The sequence below is a fragment of the Myodes glareolus genome, chromosome 18 (assembly GCF_982192425.1).
Source record: "Myodes glareolus chromosome 18, mMyoGla1.1, whole genome shotgun sequence".
Taxonomy (NCBI): Eukaryota; Metazoa; Chordata; class Mammalia; order Rodentia; family Cricetidae; genus Myodes; species Myodes glareolus.
Window position 1 is genome coordinate 8,180,689 of NC_142043.1, and position 18,190 is coordinate 8,198,878.

The 18,190-nt window shown below is 41.4% G+C and overlaps 1 protein-coding gene across 2 annotated transcripts in view; it reads right to left on the reverse strand.

Annotated features, from left to right (window-relative positions):
- Kif6 (kinesin family member 6) overlaps nt 1-18,190 on the reverse strand; it is a 303,195-nt gene that overhangs the window by 274,630 nt on the left and 10,375 nt on the right. The window lies entirely within an intron of this gene.

Here is an 18,190-nt window from a genome sequence, read left to right on the forward strand (position 1 = left end):
AGATATGGATCTATTTTCATTCTTCTACATATTGATATCCAGTTATGCCAGTACCATTTGTTAAATATGCTTTCTTTTTTCCATTTGATATTTGTTGCTTCTTTATCAAAAATTAGGTGTTCAAAGGTGTGTGGATTGATATTCTGGCCTTCGATTCTGTTCCATTGGTCCTCTTATCTGTTTTTATGCCAATACCAAGCTGTTTTCAGTACTGTAGCTCTGTAATAAGAGTTTGAGTTGGACTTATTCTCCTTCTTCTATCCCTATTATTCTTAGGTTTGGCTTTTTCATAGTGTGCCATACTTCCTGGATATTTTGTGTTAAGCTTTTGTTAGACGTATGTTTTCTTTGGCCAATGATACTCTTTCCTCTATTGTATCTTCAGCACTTCAGACTGTCGCTTCCATCTCTTGTATTTGTGGTTCCTGATCACTTACCCATATTTTCTGTTTCCAGAATTCCCTCAGTTAGTGTTTTTTTTTTAATTGTCTCTCTTTTGGTTTTCAAGTTTTGAATCATTTCTTTAATCTGTGTTTGTGTTTTCTTGATTTCTTTCAATTTTTTTTCTTTTCCTCCATTTCTTTGAGGTAATTTTTCATTTCCTCTTTAAGGGCCTCAAATATTCTCCTAAAGTTATTTTTAGGTCATTTTCTTCTGCTTCATCTATATTTGGTGTTGTGTTGCACTTTGTGGTGTTGAATGTGTTCTTACCTTCTCTACTCATCTTTTCCTCTGATTGGTATAGTTGTGACTGGGTCTCTGGTGATCAATCTTCCAGGCACTAGTAGATCCAAGGCTCCGATGGTTGTTCCTCATGGTGCAGTCAGGGCCAAGGTTCCAGTCACCCTGGAGGTCACTGGGCATTCCCAGAGGTTGCCCGGTGCTCCTAGGGGTCACTCTGCAATCCCGGAGATTGTTCAGGCCCATGGAGGCCCCTGGCTCTGGCCTGCTCCTGTGGAGGCCCCTGGCTCAGGCCTCATATGTGTTCTTTTAAACAGGACACTGAGTGATGGGCCCTTTTTGGTTTTCTGGAACTCAAACGCATGTTAAAAGTAGTGAATAGCCAAGGCCCATATGGTTTTCAGCTCTTAGTCTATGGCATCATAATGATCCAAGGTCGCAAAGTAATCAGAATGGGGTTGTGTCTTTATTGACAGCTAAAAAACAGGATGACATGAAGGCGGGCTTCTGAAAATCCATGGAAAAGATGCCAACTGCCAAATAGGTGATCTAGGAGCAGGTCACACAGCATAGTGTGACAGCCATGAGGGCTTGGAGTCCAGGATGACAACACATGGTGTCAACAGCAGTGCCAGAAGATCAAGGATAGGCTACGTGACAAGCTATGCCTCACATGAACATGGTAGCCAGTGGCAGCTGCAGTAGGGCAGGAAGACACAGAGCCCAGCAAGGAAGGAGGAGCAGGAGGGAGTGTGGGGCCACCGCAGGGACCCGACAGACAGAACCCAAAGCACACAGGAGCTAAGCTTCTGGGAAAAGTGAATCCAACTCCTAACACCGGACTCCCAGCTCAGACGGAGCTAACTGAAGCCTTGACAGCAAAGAACTGTCTCTAGGATGGTCACGAGGAATGAGGACTTGAACTCCGTATTCTCTAAGATCAAACATCATCACTCCTATTTCCTGAACAACAACAAGAGAACGAATGTCCTTGTGAGGTATGTACATCAAAGCACTATGTGCGGAAGCAGTCAGCTCGCCAGCTCTTATCTGTCATCGACAGGAGTTAAGGGACAAATCCTTTCACATGAGTATTTCCCCAACGACGGTGCAGTGGCTTTCACGTTCATCATACTGTGGTTCAGTCAGGTGGTCAAACGTGCAGCCCGAAGTCAGTCTTGCTGCGGTGGGACCTGTCACATCTGCAGGTCCCTTAGCATTGCTCCATTTTACCTCCCTCTTCCATGGAATGAAAATATCATTTCCAGTCTAAGAGAGCAGGTAACGCCTCCCTGTGCAGCATTTATTAGCAAGGATCCCAGCAGGGAACAGACAGTGCACTCTGTTCACAGATAGCTTCTTTACAAAAATGTGACATACAGGGCAGCCACATCAATAGCCGGCTGTAGGTCTAGACCTACAAGCGAAGGTGATCAGGATCCAGGAGAGAGTTACAGAGTGCTGGCTCATCATGAGTCTAGGCAAACAGCAAAGGCAACCAGGGGAGCCACACAGGAAGCGCACCACCATCCTGTTCCCCTCCTACCTCCTAGGACAAGTATACAGGGTGTGCACACGAGTGCAGGGCCTATGCAGGAGGAGAGGGTCAGGTCTGGAGCTGGAGCCGTGTGGTTGTGAGCTGCCTGACTTCAGTGCTGCGACAGGAAATTGTGCCCTCTGGAAAAGCAGTGCAGGTTCTTTCTCCTGAGCCACTGCCCAGGGCAGCCTGTGAGGATCTCACTGGCTGAATATGGGGTTCAGAGGGCAGAGCAGATGAAGAGCCACACAAAGCAGCCTGCTGTGAAAGAAAGACAGGGACTAGGAGGTAAAAATCCAGTGACACAGAGGAACAGACCTCGTTTCGGGGTTAATACCCTGAAATCACGTGACAGCTTTTAGCATCTTAACTTGAGCAGGCTCATTTCCTTAACTATGTCACATGGACCCCAGTGATCGTACGATGCACCCGGCTACACAGATGTTCACAGTCAGCACAGCACAACCTCCACGCTGCTAGACACAGAGCAGGGACGGGAACTCATTGTTCCGTTTACTATGATCTGGGAGACGAGAAAAAGAATTATTATAGAAACCAGCAGTGGACATTCTTATGTCTCACTAGAAGCTGCTAGGGCACTTTTTCTCCAAGCGAAGCCCATGGAAAAAGTGTAGTCAGGTAACCTCTGAGATGCATTCCCAAGCCACAGGCTTCTATCACAGAATCAAAGGAGAAGTGTGAGGAGGAAGGGGAGGCTCTGGCTTTCTGTCACTATGAAGAAGCGTACCTAATCCCAGTCATATTCCCTGTGGGAGGTTTGAACAGTTAGGGTAATTCTCAGTTTTGTTAGGATATATTTCATAAAGTAGCATCTACTAACACCGCGATAAGAACGAAGGTGCTGCCGAGTACATTGTGAGCCAATGATTACATGGCTACACGAACAGCGCTTCAAATGTATTTACTTTTTGAGAATCTCATATATGCATGCAATGATATATCCTCTCTACCCAACATCTAAAAAAAAAAAAAAACTAGAAGAGATAACCAAAATCGAGGTTTGGAATTACTGAAATAAAAAGAAATAAAAACAAGAAAATCAACAACAACAAAAAAACCCACACAAAACAAAAATACAAAGAATTGATGAAATGTTTGGTTCTTTGAAAAGATAATTAAGACTGAAAATTCTTAGCCAAATCAGTCAAGAGAAAGAGAAGACCCAAATTATTGAACCAAGAAGTGAAAGGGAACAATTGCAGCAAACTCCAACGAAATTGAAAACCCGTGAGGCCACAGCCCAGAGCCGACTCAAAGGGCACGTGTTCTGAAAATGAGGCAAACCCTCATGTAAAGTGATGGTGAAGCTGCAGAGAATCAGGCAAAGTTTGGTCCTGGGAAACTTTGGGTGAGGTCTGGCGCTGCGCTCTGTGTAGGGAAAATAGATGTGACCTGTACAAAAGCAAGCATCGTGTCCGTGTGGGCAGGCCTGGTACAGAAGGACAGCAGGACAGAGAGAGGAGAGGGACAGAAACACAACAAGGCCAGGGGAGCATCACCAGGACATGGGCTTGGCCAGTCCCGAACTTCTTAAACATTTCCATTCATGACTCCTCTTGACCCATGGAGTCTATACAGCCTTAAGTTATATAAACAACAAATTGGAATCAATGAATTTTATAAAAAGAAGAAAATCTGACGTAGGTTGGAGTTGAGCGTGGAGAGAGCAGGTCTGGAAGGAGGTGACGGGGAGAGCACATATGATCAAAAAAGAGCCTGAAATCCTAAAGGTCGGCAGGACACTGCGGGAGAGGAATCGCTTCAGAATATAGTGCACGACAAATTCTATTTTTGATAAAAGAAAAAAATCAAAGAATTAACAAAACACTATATTACATTAATAAAATAAGTATAAAATGAAGCATTTACTGAATACTCATGTTTATTATCATTATTATTTTTATCATATTTATCATGATATCATTTATTTATCATAATGATAATAATAATTATCATTATTATTATGGTTTACGTGCCAGTATGAATGTACGAGTGTGAGTGTGTGTTTGTGTCTGTGTATGTGGGTGGGTGTGACTGGAGTGTGAAAGTCAGAAGACAACTTTCTGCAGTCAATTCTCTCTTTCTATAGGTCAGTTCAAGGACTGATGCTGGTCACCAGGTTAGCTTAGAAAGCACCTTTAGCTGCTGAGCCACCTCCATAGCCTCCAGAAATTAAATTAGAAACAATTATTTGGTATGATACAATTTTGCTATTTATTAAAGGCAAAAATCATATTTGCACACAAATGAAAAGGATGTGCTTGGGTACTTTACCCAATGATTAAATCTTGACTGGGTATCTGGCACGGCTGGATAGAGGTCTTCAGTGGCCTTGGAGTTTTCAATACATGGGTTAACTTGATAATCATCAATGCCAAGAATACTAATCTACACAAACAGACAGTTCAAAATGTCAGAAATATGCTTAGAGTGTTCCAGAAACTGTGGGAGATTTGGTCCTCATTTTTATGAAACTTAAGTCTAATTCAGTAGCACACAAATGCATACTTCCATGATGGAGAATGATAACAGGGAAAGGATTAAAGACTTTATTTTCAGTAATGAAAATACTGTGTTTTAATAAGAGTAGAAAGCTTTGTATACTTAGTCAAAATATTATAGTGCATAGCCTACAATAATCTCCTGTATGGGCTAGAGTCCTGCTCCAGCCCCTACCCAGGGTTCCAAAGGTCATTTGTTGGCAATGAATGGCCTGCAGGCACATATGGTAGAGAGGGCTCATGTTGTGTCTTAAAAAGTCACATGACACAACAGTGGCTGCAGTGAAGTCCCAGGGTGCTGCACACGAGGCTGCAGTGACACTGAAATGCAGCACAGGCCAACACTGCCAGAAACACAAAACAACACCACTACACAAACATGGTGGCCTAAGTTTAGATCCACAGCCATGTGTACAGCCAGGTGTGGCAGTGTGTGTCTACAATCCTAGTACTGGGTAGAGTTGAGGCAAGAGGATACCTGGGGCTTTCTAGCCAACTAGTCTAGCTCGCAGGTTAGTTATGGGTTCAGTGAGAGTCTCCATCTCAAAACGCAATATAGAGAGCAAGTGAAGACACCAGATGTCACCCTCTAACTTCACATTCATGTGTACCTTAAATACAAGTGCACACACAGCAACACATACAAATGCATTATACCAAACACCCCTGAATACACACACACACACACACACACACACACACACACACACACACACACACACACCTGTTATGTACTTTAACAATATAGACTTGCATGTGTGTGTGTGTGTGTGTGTGTGTGTGTTGCTGGGAAATGAATTCAGGGCCTCCTAAATTCAAGTTCTCTCACTGAACTATATTCTCAACCCATAGTTTAGTTTTTTTATAAAAGGTTTTCCTACTTAAAATAATTATCTGACTTTTATCTTAAGGTAAAGAAACTTGGGAATGATAAGGTAACACCAATTCTACCCAAGAAAGAGGAAATGCTGATTGTCTGGATTCTACAGCTAGAGAGTGAACACAGTTTAGGAACTATGCATGTAAAGCCCTAGAGAGCCATGGATGAAGGATACTTAGCTGAAGGCGTAAGTCACAGACAATCCCACACCAGCTTGGAATTATGATTAATAGAATGGTTATTTATTCAAAGGGGAAAAAACTTACAGATTACCGTCCCAGACAACAGCCCCTCCGCGCGAACAGGAAAGGAGTCCAGGGGCCGGAAACGGAGCCGGAAGACAAAGACAGAGTGGAGGACAGCCGCTGCTTTTTTTAAAGGGAGAGAGACCACGCCCCAATGGGCTGGTAACTCAGCGGCGATTGGCTGAAGGAGCTGAAGGAACTCCCACAGCATCTCCCCCTTTTGTTTAAGTAAGAGAGTTCTAAGCCTACTACGCAATTATATACAATAAGTACAAACCTACGAAATTATATACAATAAATACAAATATCCTATTCTAACTAGCTTAAGTCTTGTATAACAAATAACTTGGCCAAGTCATAAAAGGAAAGTAACTACATTTATATAATCTTCAATCCCATCGAAGATCTGAGAAGGGAAATAATGTTATCTGAGTAATTAGGAAGCGCAATCAAACAACTTCCAGAACATGTAACAAATCGCAGAGACGACTGGCTACCTGGACAAACACCCAAAGTCACATTTGCAGCGTTGAAGCAACCAACTTTGGCTAAGGCCTGATGTAACTGACATACCATTTTCAAAGGCAAGAAACTTCAAAACTATCTTACCCTGTCTTGGCAGGATATGACAGTCTTGTTTTATCCATTTACGGATATTCTGTAACTCTGTCAGTAGTTGAGGTATGAGCATTTCTTTACCCAAAGGCCAGTTCTGCCAAGAAGAAAGGCTCCAGGTGGAGTGTCTTTGGTGCTCAACATTCTCTCGGGCATAGATCAGTGTTGCCAGGAGTGATTGTGTCTCCCTACCATAGAACTCTGAATTAGATTAAAGGCCATTTTCTACAGCTCTTTGAAGAGGTTGAAGATTATCTATCTATACTGAATATAATCTCTATATATCTAAAGAACCTGATTAGTCTAATTATAAATGACAAACTTAGATGACTGTTGATCTATATAATTCTCAATATCTATCTAACTTAAAGACTGAGATAATAAACAACTGTGCAATAAATGAGGACAATGAGACCTCCAAATATAAACAATGTGCAAGTATACATTGCAATATGGTAAATATATATATCAATACATAAACAATATATAAGTATCTTAATCAGAGGTAGAAGTGTACAATGCAATATGGTAAATATACATATATCAATAAAATATATATATACAAATACATAAAAATGTTTTAAACAGAGGTAGAAGCATGAAGCATGCATGCATAAAATAGTCAACATAATTTAACTTTGTATCAATATATAAGAATCGATACCAATATGTTTGTCTAAAAGCAATAACTCACAAGTACAAATCTATTTATCCCATAATCCAATTATCCCTCTTTTTTTTTTTAAGATTCCTGTGCTTATAAAATTCCTCCCCCAACCCTCAACCGTATACTAATTATAACCAACCCCTAAATGATGTCCCTAAACCCAAGGACAAACTTTATTGGGAGAGGGGATGTCGTTCTCTAGAATTACTTCCAGCTGTCATGGGGGCGACGTTCTTTCTGGGGGATCCTGTGAAAGTAAAATGATGGTTAAATTTCAAGATCAATGTCTTTTAAAATTGCAAATAGTCTCTGAGTATTTTGTGGAGGTCTGGCCAGAATGTTGTACAAGATGTGCACCATTTCAGCACGTTGGAACCGTCTTGTGCAGCTGGTACCCAAAACAGGTCTTGTAGTAGCGCTATCAGTATCATGACGTCATATCAACCAGGTGGAGTTGTTGTTATGGGGCCCCATCTTCTTCCTGGAAACTTCAAATGTCACTGTAGGAAAAACTCATTGTTCATTGTGGAAAACTTAAACATTAATTATATAGACATATACATGAATACCTATATTCAATGAGAGACATGATAGATATATTTAATGAAGGTATGATAGATATGAAGAAAAGTAAAGATGTTTTCTAAACTCATATTTCTTTCTGTCCCATATCATGGCTCTTGACATGAGACAGAAACTCCAGAAACTCTGGGTTTTTCTTTAAACAACAGGCTTGGAATTAGAGAGGGACTGAGCCAGAGTCCAACTCTAAAACCAGCTCTATAAATTTAGAAATATGATTTAGTATATGGTACTTACAGAACCTATTCAGTTTTCTTGATAGTCCCTATTGGGCCGTTATTTTCCATCTGTCAGTATTTCAAATATCCAGGGTCCCTTGAACTTTTCAAAGATCAGTGTTTTCCTGTGGAGATAAGAACAGAACCCTGCCCCCATTCTATATGCTTTTCTTACCACCTGTATGGTTATCATCATTGTAGATGCTGTCATTTCTCCTTTCCAAGAGGTTTCTCCTCTTCAAATCGAACCTTTATTAATTTTGATGGTATCCACAATTTTTCTTCTCCTGTGGAAACAAGAGCAAAACCCCTTCCCCAACGTAGCACATCTCCTGGCTTCCATTGAGAGGTCAGCACGTCTTTGAAATAAACAGGTTGGTTTAGTTCAGAAGTTTTTTCCATTATCCAATGCCTCTCTGCTGCTGTTGTTCCTTTCTCATTAGCATTAAGAAAATTCAAGGTTAATAAAGCATTATGCAATCTATTTCTGGGGGTATCTTTCGTCCCTTTCTGTTTGTTTAGCATATCCTTTATAGTACGATTTGATCTTTCTATAACTGCCTGACCTGTAGGATTATTTGGTATACCTGTAACGTGTTTTATATTATAATAAGCAAAGAAGCGTTTCATTTTCTTAGATACATATGCTGGACCATTGTCTGTCTTTATTTGTGCAGGTATACCCATGATGGCCATAACTTCCAATAAATGTGTGATTACCGAATCAGCCTTTTCTGAGCTCAGGGCAGTTGCCCATTGAAAACCTGAATACGTGTCTATGGTGTGGTGTACATATTTTAATTTACCAAATTCCATAAAGTGGAACATATCCATCTGCCAGATTTCATTCCTTTGAGTACCCTTTGGGTTACTCCCTGCAGGCAACGGTGTTTGATTATAGAAAGAACAAGTAGGACATCTCTTTATAATGTCCTTAGCTTGTTGCCATGTAATGGAAAACTCTTTCTTTAAGCCTTTACTATTGACATGATGTTTTTTATGAAATTCTGAGGCCTGCAGAACGCTTCCAATCAATAATTGGTCAATTTCAGCGTTACCTTGTGCTAGAGGGCCAGGCAGACCGGTATGGGACCGGATGTGTGTTATGTACATTGGACAAAGCCTATTCCTAATTATGTCCTGTACCTCGATAAACAATGAAGTCAACTCTGTGTCATCTGGTATGAATTCAGCGGTTTCAATATGCAAGATAACTCTTTCTGCATATTGTGAATCTGTAACTATATTAAGAGGTTCTTTAAAATCCCTTAGCAACATAAGAATGGCATATAATTCTGCCTTCTGGACAGAATTATAAGGGCTTTGTTCCACCTTACTCAATTCTTCCGATTTATAACCTGCTTTCCCTGATTTATTTGCATCGGTATAAAATGTCCGAGCTCCAGTTATTGGAGCATCACGTACAATTCTAGGAAGAATCCAAGAAGTTCTCTTTATGAGGTTAAGTCTATCACTTTTGGGATAGTTGCTGCTAATTTCTCCCAAAAAATTAGCACAAGCTCTTTGCCATGGTTCATTATCTTCCCATAACTTTCTTATTTCCTCAGTAGTAAAAGGCACTATAATTTCTGCTGGGTCTATACCTGCTAGTTGACGAAGTCTCAGTTTACCTTTTATAATTAATTCTGAAACCTTTTCTACATAAGTTTTTAATTTTTTACTTGGTTTATGAGGTATAAATATCCACTCTAAAATAATATCTTCCCTCTGCATTAAAATCCCTGTAGGAGAAATTCTGGAAGGCAGTATGACTAGGATGGAACTAAGATTCGGGTTGACCCTATCCACATGTGCCTCCTGTAATTTTTCCTCAATCATTGTCAGTTCCTTTTCTGCTTCAACTGTCAATTTTCTGGGACTATTCAAATCCTTATCACCATCTAAGGTTTTGTTTAAATGAACTATTAGATCAGGTGTTATCCCAACAGCTGGTCGTAGACTGGAAATATCTCCTAACAATCTTTGGAAGTCATTAAGAGTCCATAACCGGTCTCTCCTAATTTGTGCCTTTTGTGTTCGAATTTTCTCTAACCCTATTCTGTAGCCTAGGTAATTAATAGAATCTCCTCTTTGAATCTTTTCAGGGGCAATTTGTAATCCCCACCTAGGCAAGACTTTCTTTACTTCTTCAAACATACTTTCCAAAATATCTTTATTTGAATCAGATAATAAAATGTCATCCATGTAATGATAAATTATGGACTTGGGAAATTGCTTACGAATTATTTCCAGTGGCTTATTAACAAAATATTGACACAATGTGGGACTATTGAGCATCCCCTGTGGGAGGACAGTCCATTGATATCTCCTAGTAGGCTGAGAATTATTATAAGTAGGCACTGTGAAGGCAAATTTTTCTCTATCCATTTTTTGCAAAGGTATAGTGAAAAAACAATCTTTCAAATCAATAACTATAAGAGGCCATCCTCTTGGTAATAGAGAAGGCAAAGGAATTCCAGATTGTAGCGGACCCATAGGCTGAATTACCTTGTTGACAGCTCTTAGATCTGTCACCATTCTCCATTTACCAGATTTCTTTTCTACAACAAACACAGGAGAATTCCAAGGGCTGGTTGATTCTTCAATATGGTTAGCATCTAGTTGCTCTTGTACCAGCTGTTCCAAAGCCTGTAACTTATCTTCAGCTAGAGGCCACTGCTTGATCCATATTGGCTTCTCAGTTAGCCATTTTAAAGGTAGGACTGTTGGTACCTCTAAAGGTTTGCTATTGGCTGTGTGTTCTTGTACAGCCTGAATGGCTGGGGACCTTTTTCCATAATACCTCATTATATCCTTCCCAGAATTGTGAGTTCCTGGAACTACAGGAATGTTAATCTGGGTATTCCATTGCTGTAGCAGGTCACGGCCCCATAAATTTATTGCAATATTTGCTATATATGGCCTTAATCTTCCTATTTGCCCTTCAGGCCCTATGCATTCCACCCATCTTGTGCTTTGTTTTACACGAGATAGGGTTCCAATTCCCAGGAACTGAACATCTACCTCATGAAGAGGCCAATTCGGATGCCAGGATTCTGGAGTAATTATACTTACATCCGCACCTGTGTCTAATAAGCCTTCAAAGTCAATGCCATTTATACAGACTCTTAGCTTTGGTCTTTGATCGTTAATATACGTTTGCCAAAATATACGTTTACTCTGTCCTCCTGAATTTTTTGACTCATTCTCCACATGTAATTCATCATTTAGACCAGTATTACTTTTTACGGCAGACATTGGAGTTTTTAATTTTCTTGGTGAGACACATTTTCGACTGTAACTGGGAATGATTGGGCCACTTTTGGCTTGGGGGCCTGCGAGAGGCCCCTCAAGGAGTTTCCCGATGGTATCGGGTTGCCTTGTCTGTCTGTTGTTGACCTGCATTCGTTGGACCAATGTCGGCCTTTACCGTATCTCCTGCATATACCTGAAGGCTGAGATCTCCTACTTTTGTCATTCCCAGAGGAGATATTATTCCTAGGATTTCTTTGCCTGCAATCCCTTTTCAGATGTCCTAATTTACCACAATTAAAACACCTGGTAGTTTGATGTCTCCTCATAGCTTTGGAAATCGCTTCTCCTACCCAGGATTCATCATTATAGCTAAACATCTCAACATTCATTGTATGCTGTATCCATTCTTCCATTGGTGCTGATCTAGATCTTAAAGGCCCAATTATCTTTTTACATTCAGTATTTGCATTTTCAAAAGCTAGAGATTCAAGAAGTATTCGTCTAGCTTCTGGGTCTGTTACCCCTATGTCCAGAGCCTTAATTAATCTTTGCACAAAGTCAGTAAAGGGTTCTCTCTGTCCCTGCCTAACCCTGGTATATGATTCGACCCTTTTTGCTGGATCTTGTATTCTATTCAAAGCATTCAAGGCTGCTTTGTGACATAAGGACAGCACTTCTTCATCATAAAGAGCTTGGACCTGTGGATCAGCATATGCTCCTACACCAAGAATTCGATCTTGGGAAACCGCCACACCTTTTGCTCTTCCTTGCTGTTCCATATGTTTGGATTCTTCTCTGAAATAAATTCCAAACATCAAGGAAGGCCCATCATCTAAAACTGCAGACACTAGCTGAGAGAAATCATGGGGGGTAGCTCTGACATTAGAAGCCCAAGTCCTTATCATTTCCTTAACAAATGCAGAGTGCAAGCCAAAGTTAACGACAGCTTGCTTAATTTCTTTTAAATCATTCATTGCTATTGGTGTCCATCTAGCTTCTTTAACTCCCGTTGAGCCTTTGGAAGTTAACCCTTTGTCAGAATGAATTACAGGGTATGTTGTTAGGACCCTGGGTAAGCCAGTTCTAACAGCTGGTGGTGGCATTGTATCCTGTCCTTGTGCCTTCTTACTCTGTTCACCAGCTCCAATAGTTTCTTCAATCATTTCTAATCTTTTTATCATTGTATCCCTTAAATCCTGAATCTCCTGACCTACCCGTGTTTCTAGTAATTTCACTAAGGTATCAGTTTTTTGGTTCCCATTCTGGAGGTTCATTCTATCTGTTACCTTATCAAAACTTTGTGGTAACGTCTGAACGTCAAATTCAACAGCCTGTACCCTTTCAGGTAACTTCCTAGTACCCTTGGACATGGAGTCAATTTTGTCTATCATAGTATCCACTTGTTCAGATAACCCCTGATTTTCAATAATTTTAATCCTTTCAACTAGTTGTTCAATATTAGTCCGTAAAAATCGTATCTTTCTTAATGATAAAATATTGAAAAGAATACTGAAACCTAGTAACAAGTAAATTAATATATTCCCATAGTCATATAAACCTTGCATGACATAATCCATTGTATTAATAAAGAAAACAGTAAAATTGGCGTTGGAAACAAAAACTGCCATATTACCTCTTGTCTAGTTGGCGGCGCTGTTGCCAAGTTGCGACTAGAACCACTGCAAAGGTGACTTAAACAGGTCCTGTTTCAGTGTCTGCCTTAGTATTTGTTAAAAACTAGGAAATATAAGTTGCTCAAGAAAGAAAGTTTAATTAAATCAATTCCATACATGGAACCAGAAACCCAGAATCCAGGGGTAGAAAAGAGCAACCCGGAAGCCGCGTATGCTTCCACGTGACCGAGTCGTTCTGATTCACGCCACTAAAGCACCGCACTTACAAGGGAAATTTAAAAACAACTCAGAAAAGAACAAACCAGGCAGGCAGAGATTGTCCCGAGCCTGTGTAACTTGGGAGGCGTGGGGTTTAATTGAACTGCTGGCTCCATATACAGGGCACAGGCCGCAGCTGAGGGAGGTCTCGTGACTAGCCGAGCTGGTAGCAAGCAGTTGAGTGGGGGGAAAGGGGGGGTTCTACAACCAAACGTGGGGCGCCAGATGAAGGCGTAAGTCACAGACAATCCCACACCAGTTTGGAATTATGATTAATAGAATGGTTATTTATTCAAAGGGGAAAAAACTTACAGATTACCGTCCCAGACAACAGCCCCTCCGCGCGAACAGGAAAGGAGTCCAGGGGCCGGAAACGGAGCCGGAAGACAAAGACAGAGTGGAGGACAGCCGCTGCTTTTTTTAAAGGGAGAGAGACCACGCCCCAATGGGCTGGTAACTCAGCGGCGATTGGCTGAAGGAGCTGAAGGAACTCCCACAGCACTTAGCTACAAATGAGAACAAACCTAACACAGCCAGCAAGGGATCCAAAGTTGGAAAAGCAACAACACCCCAGCATAACCACACTATATTTGTTAACACTAAGACAGAGGCAAAATGGGATTTCAGAAGAGATAAATGTCCATTTTAAATAAATAATTTATTTTTAACTATGAGTATCTGTGTATGTGTATATACATGAGTGCAATGCCCAAAGAGGCCAGAAGAAGGCACAGGATCTCCAGATTAGGAATCAGATGCAGTTACAAGATGTCACAGGTATGCTGGGAAGTGAATTTCAGTCCTCTACAAGAGCAATAAGAGTCATCTCTGCAGTCTGGAAATAAATATTCTTAACAAGTATGAATTAAGTCACTAGGAGGTTCATTTAAGCTGTATCATTTTTATAACCAACCTTCAGCACTCTGAAAGTCCATTGTGGCTCAAGACGTAAACAATGGCAAGCCATCCTGACGAACACATGGGGAGTCATGGCTCCACAGTGGGAATCTCTGTTCATTAAAGTAAGTAAAACACAGAAGCATTAGCTGTGAATGCTTTAAAGAATCAAGAATGTGATTCACCTTTTGTTGCTGGTGTGTGCACAAACTGGACTGGACTAGAAACTTGCTTATCTACCAGTTTCAGACATCACTAATTCCACAGGTATCTGCTGGACACTCACTAAGGCACCTACAACAGGTGCCTGGAAATGCACAGGGAACAGAAGAACAGCGACAGACAGCAAATAGCAGGCACAGTGCACGAGGCAAAGGCATTTCCGGTGACAGGGATGGGGATAAAATGACATTGGGCAGTGGCGAGGGGCATCAGGAACACCGCCACGGTGGTGAGGGAGGACATGCAGTTCTTACATGGGTGGCTAGGGTGTGGGGAGGGGCATCAGGAACGCCACCACTGGGTGACCAGGGTGCGCCCTCTCACACAGGCAACATGCGAAAAGAGACTTGTTAGTATTTTGTATGATTTTACTGTTTCCTTTTTAATTATTTATATATGTATATGTCTCAATCCTATAGATCATATTGGCCTTCAATTAGTGAACTCCTGCCTCAGCTTTTGGGAAAGAGCTAGGATTATAGTCTGGGCCTGATGCATCATTAACACTTTGCTAAAATCTACTAAATGGTGCCAGATACACCATTAATTCCAGCACTCAGGAGGCAGAGGCAGACAGATCTCTGAGTCTGAGACCAGCCTGGTCTACAGAGAGAGTTCCAGGACAGCCAAAGCTATGCAGTAAGATTGTGTCCCAAAATGAATTATTAATTGACTAATTAATTAATTTCACTGAATAGATGATGACCAAAGTTTAATTTATTTGTTATAATTCTTTTCTTCTGAGAGCATTGTGTATTTATACACTTTAGGGTCAAATGAAAGAACTAATATTTGAGTGTGAAGAACCGGGACACTCAAATGTGTGAGTGAGCTATGGGGCCATCGGAGACCGCAGACAGTAGGGCCACAGACAGTAAAATCCAGGCAACAGGAAGGTACAGGGAAAGCTGCTTCCCCACCACCATACAGACTGCCCCAAATAAACACATCTCTTAGTCTGCCCCTTCTCAAAGTCCAGGGGGAAGGACTGGAGTAATGTGGCTGAGAGGGAGGTGGGATGAGGCGGAAAGTGAACTTTCAGTAACATGGATGGCATCCGCGAGGTCAACATCAGTGACAGATGCTAAGTGCGATTAAAGCAACACAAAGGCCCAATCACAGGGGGAGGCAGATATGCTCTCATCTCACATCCGCAGCTTCATAACTGTGTGGTCCAACAAAAGTCCATCAAATGCCCAGAGTCCTGGCTCCTCACCTAAAGCACCAGTTGTCGTATCTGAGGCTCCACAGATTCCTCCAAGAGCTGAGTGAGATTCTGCACAGGACAGTGCTCTGACGTTGTCAAAGCAATCCGTTGTTCGCATACATGCATTCTTACTGCTATCTGACAGCCCACAGCAAATCTCTGCGGTAGATTTAACAAGAAATGTGCCATAAATTCTGACCCAGAACTCAAGGGTGGGGATAAAAGGGAAGTCCAAAACTCACAGAGGACAGAAGTCTTGTCGATCTACAAGTGACAAAGAACTGAACAAACTCACTGGTCTACACAGTCACACCCCAACTATTTAATGAGAGTCTTAAGTATGGCTGTGCTGTGCACAATCAGTTACAAATCCCATCACTAGAGTAAAAGTCTTGCCAATTGTCCATCATTACTCACCTGTGCAGGGAGAATTTTCCAGAAGGCCTTGCTTCTGTTGGCCTTCACTATCTATTACTACCTACCTCTTTGGAAGGATAGGAGGCAAACTGTAATGGCTAGAAATATCCTGAATCATCTGTGAATGCATCATCATCTTCAGAGAAAGATCTGAGATAAAGAAAAGCTGTGGAAAGGGACAGATGGGGGGGGTGAGGAAAGGAGAAGACCCAGCTCTCCGGAAACAGAAGCAAGTTTCAACATGAAACTCAAAGACTAAACGCTGGAGAGATGGCGCAAGGATCAGGAACACTTCCTGCTCTTGCAGAGGACATGGTTTGGTTCCCAGCACTCACATGGTAGCTCATAACCCCCCTCCAGTTCCGGGGAGACCAATGTCTACTTCTGTCCACTGTGGGTCCCTCACAAGTACAACTTTTTACAATTAAATGCAAGACTAGCTCTCTGAAAAATAACCTAACCCCAACAATTACTGAAAGGAGTGGATTCCAACCATGTTTGACATCTGACTAGGATAATCTGAATTTAATCCAAAGAAAGGTTTCATGATTGTGGTTATAGAAGATGGTTATAGAAGAAATACGTAAAGCCTAATCGATTGTATTTTATCAATAAAGGAAGGCTGTATGAAATGGAAAGGGCTTGCTTAAGCAAGATCCATAGCACAGACATGAGAGGGACAAAGAGAAACAATAGGTTCCCCCGCCGTCCACAGAGAGTGACATGAACTAGTAGACTAGAAAATTAGCTCATTTAGCAGAGATAATTTTCATATTATCTGTACAAATGAATGGTCAGAGAACCATTCCAATGGCTTCAGGATCAGAGAGCAACACAACATCATTGGCAGTAGCCCCCAGTGAGGATCCCCAGAAAGAATAAGGGCCATGACTGTCTAATGCACTGGTTCTCAAACTTCCTAATGTTGTGACCCTTTAATACAGTTCATCATGTTGTGGTGACCCAGCCATAAAATTATTTTGTTGCTACTTCATAACTGTAATCATGAATACCATCATGAATCATAATATAAATATTTCTGGAGATAGAGCTTTGCCAGAGGGTTTGCCACCCACAGTGAAAACCACTGATCAAAACTAAAGGAGACTGCCAAGAGACATCAATATGTTTGTATTTGATTATCCCGCACCATCATGCAGATTTCAGCCTTTACCACCATGGCCTGGAACTGCCTGGGTTTACTGAAACCCATGACTCTAGAAAGTAAGGACCAAGTCTTGACAGGTCATGGAGGTGGGGCAGATCCAACCATCAGCAGGCCTTCCAAGTGTCATCTTCTAACCTGATCCTGAAATACTGAGGGGCCGAGGAAATGACCCGGTGTGTACAGTGCTGGTATGCCTCAGAAGAAAGAGGACCTGGATTCAGATTCCCAGAACTCGTGTACAAAGCCAGGCATAGCAGTGTATGCTTTCATCCCCACCACCGTGAACGAACAGGCAGTCCTGGGTGCCCACTGCCAGCCATTCTTGCTGAAATGATGAACTTCAGGCTTAGACAGAGACTCTCTTAAAAATCAAGGCGGAGAAGCCATTAAGATAGACAACTCCTTGCTGACCTTCAGTGACCTCTAGTTTCCACACTCAAGCACAAATAAGTGCATATACACACATACATGTGAACACACATATACACCACACAAGCATGAAAATTAAGTAATAATATTAATAATAGAAGAATTATTGAACCAAGAAAAGTACACCAAATAAGAGAAAATCATCTTGATTTCCAATACCAGTAGCCACACCACTTGGAGCAGTGTCAGCCTAAATAATCCTTGGTTTACGGAACCTTTTAAAGGATTTCTTTATGTGTTTGTGTATGTATCTTCATGTTAGTATGTACACAGGTGAGAAGATACCCTTGGATGCTTTAGGAATTCCTACCATCTTTAAATTACCCACCCACTTGGGCATGGCCTCTTATACTATATATGCTGATGTAAAATGCGCATTTGGCCTCTTTTCCGGATTTGGGATATGGTTGCTGTTCTCCATTCCAGCGGAGGATTGTGATCTGTGAGTCTATCCCTAAATAAATAACCCTCTATTATACTCAATTCTGAGCTAGTGTGGGATTTCTTTTAAGCGTCTTTCTTCACTTGGAGACCAGAAAAGTATATTAGATCCACGGAGCTAGAGTTATAGGAGGTTGTGAGTTGCCATGTAGGGGCTGAGGACTGATCTCTGGTCTCTGCAAATACAGAACGATTTCTTAACCATTGAGTCACCTCTCCAGCCCATACTGGAACTTTTAAAATGAGACTAAGAATAGTTATTCTGTCTGTGTTTCTGGTTTACTTCGAGTCTCACCATCTGAGTGAAACAGCTCT